The sequence below is a fragment of the Myotis lucifugus genome, unplaced genomic scaffold (assembly GCF_000147115.1).
Source record: "Myotis lucifugus unplaced genomic scaffold, Myoluc2.0 scaffold_86, whole genome shotgun sequence".
NCBI classification, from domain to species: Eukaryota; Metazoa; Chordata; class Mammalia; order Chiroptera; family Vespertilionidae; genus Myotis; species Myotis lucifugus.
The window spans coordinates 3965673-3968863 of NW_005871134.1; positions in this window are offsets into that span (position 1 = coordinate 3965673).

A 3191-nucleotide genomic window follows, 5' to 3' on the forward strand; every position below is an offset into this window, starting at 1 on the left:
GTGGTTTTCCAAGGCTATTCTTCAGTGCCTGAGAACCAGAACTGCAAAAATTGCTTCCTGTTGACTCAGTGGCTCCAGGAATGGAAACTGTAGATGACCTTTAGAGATTATTAACTTTGCTCAGTTTTGCTTCTGTACAATCTGCTTTCACAAGATAGTTCCACATTCCAACGTCTAGCAGGATGTGGATTTTGCCTTTATGAGATTGCTACTGTAGTCACTCGGGGCTGTGAGATTTGGAGAGCTAATGCCCCCTCGCAGCCACTGGCTTTTGAATAAAGGCTCCTTAATTCAACTTCTTGACTGAGGCATCCTTTGTGCGATTTGCAGAGTACGTTACAACATTATCTATTCATAACTTTTAGACATTTTAAAATTGTTTTTATTAATTCAAAGAAAGATGTTTTGTTTTGTTTTTAACTTTGGGAAATTAGCACTTAATCTTTACTCTGAGTACCATATTTTTCTCAAGTTTGAATTTGACAATCAAGTTTTGATTTTCTGTCTTTTATTTTGTGGATTTATGATTTTGAGAAATAGAAAGATAGTCTTTACTCCAAAATGATGCAGACTTTTTTCTATCTTTTTAAAAATATTTTTTCTGTAGTATTTTTAAGATTTTTATCTTTACACTTAAATTTTTCATTCACTTGGAATTGAATTCCTGTGTTCAATGCTAGGTGTAGATCCAACTTTATTTCTAAAAGGCTACTCAGTTGTCCAACATCCTTAATTTAAAAAACAAACATTTTTTCATTATTGACTTGAGATGCAAATTTCATCACATATTAAATTCTCACAAATATATATGTACACATTTATATATGTGTTTGTATTTTTTTAGTTTATATTTTATTGCATTGATTTTTCCTTTTTAGTGTATCATTATGATATTCTTTTGATATATGCAATTTTATGTTTTAATATCTGTAAAGGACAATTTTCCTTTATTACTTTTTTTGTTTTCTAATATTTTCTTCAATATTCTTGATTTTTTTTCACATTAACTTCAGAATTAGTTTAGTTTTGGGAGGTGACCTGTATATTCTAGTAGATAGATGAGTAGATTAATTGATAAAGTTATTTTGGGAGATTTTTCAATTAAATTTATAAACAAACTTTGGAAGAATTGTTCTATTTATTTTTAATCATTTTATTTTAAAATCATGATATATTTTCCCCTTGTTTTATGCATTTAAACATGATACGTTTTTACATTTGTATTATGAACTTTTCAAGCTCTTGATCAAGCATCAGTTGCCTCCTATGAAAATTCACAGCTAAATCTCAACAAAAAATGATGTCTGCTTCCTTATTTGATCATTATCATTTATTCTATTATTATATGCATCAGGTTATGATAACATTATTTCTTTTTATGACTATCTCCCTTTCTGAAGTAATCTCCTTGAGGATATGGATTTCATATAAGGGACTAATATGTGTTTGTTGGAATGAAGGAAACTATGAAGCAGACTTTCTTATTCCCATATAACAGTTTCCTAAAATGAAATTTGGAGACTTGCGATTTGGATAATCTTAACTCCACAAAGCTATTAAGTGGAGCCCATTCTCAGATGTAGGCGCTCTGATTTGAAATCACATGTTCTCCCATACCCTATAATATTTAACAGGAGAGCATCATACTAAAATGTTTTTGCAATTTCATGTCTTTTTTCCTCCAGAAAAATTAGCATTGTCATAAATATTTTTTTTAACTGTGAAATCTAAATAAAGACATCTGTACGTGATGAAATTTCATGCTATGGCACTAGGGAAAGAGATATGCTTGGCCATGAGATCATCTTAATAAGGCAAAATCAAATCATTATCATAGACATCATTATTATCACAGAAACAAAGCCTCTTGCATCAGATACTAAATCAGCATATAACTTATTTAATTAAACTTGTCAACACTGATGTTATTATATTATCTGTACAGATGAGGAAAATGAGGCTTAGAGAATTCAAGCCACTTGCCCAAGGTACTATGATTAATTAGGGGTAGGGGAAGCAGTTAAATCCAAATCTTTTCTTTATGCTGAGCTGCTTTGCATGAAGGTGGCCACATACTCTACTCATGTCTAAGGGTCTAAGGCTAGTTTTGCGTTCAAGGGTATTTCCCTGCAATTCTCAGTTTTCATCAAAGTAAGACAGATCTGGACCAGTTAGCCGGTCAAAGGAAAATAGTGCCCTTTCCTGTCGTAAAGCATTCAATGTCATTATTTATTTATTTTTAACCAAATGGCCCTTGGAGTTTTCAGTATTTCTTCACTATGAAAATATATTTGCATATCTTGTAGCTTAAAAAAGCAATTAGTAATTCATGAGTAATTTAGGAAATGTTGGCTATAAAGTTGTAGATATTTACATAGTTCCCATAAATTATAGTCAAAAACTATAATTTGTTCAATTGGAATTCAGCTAAAAGCTTGCATTTACATAGACCATCCAAATGCCAAATGGTGATGTGCATTTTTAAAACCTGCGTATTGGGGCTCTTTCCTCATATAATTTAAATTAAATTCATACTCCATACCAGAAGCAATAAGGTTTGGTTTTTTCCCATCTAGGGCAAGAAAGACAAAAACTATTTATTCACAGTTAGAAGGAAGCACATGGAGAAAATAATTGCAAATATGACAGTATCAAGAAATGTTTAGCAAACATACATAAACTGTCAGGATAACATATATAATGCAACTTTTATTACAGAAATAGAATGTATGGTTCCATTTACAGAATTAGCTATTAAAGTTAAATTATAGAAACTGAAAAACTGAAGCAAAGGTGAGGTAGTAAAGAAAAAATGACATTTTCTGTGTGAGTGCTGTGGAAAGGGGAAGTGTATCCTTGGGGATCAAGGGGTGAGATTCCAATAGCTTCAGTTGGAGGTCCCTAGTATATATTCAAATAGAGATATTTCAGTAAGCCATTAGATATGGGACTCTGGAACGCAGGGAGAAGTGGGATATAGATAAAAATGGGGAATCATTGCCATATAATAATATTTTTACCATTAAAAAACAAACATAATTCTGGATGAGACCTCTAGGAAATGATGTTGTAGGGAGAGATGACATGTCTAAGGCTGAAACCCTAGGGTTTTCCAATATTTAGATGAGAAAACAATGAGGAAAAATCAACAAAGCACACTAAAAATATTGTGAGTGAGGGAAGAAGAGAGA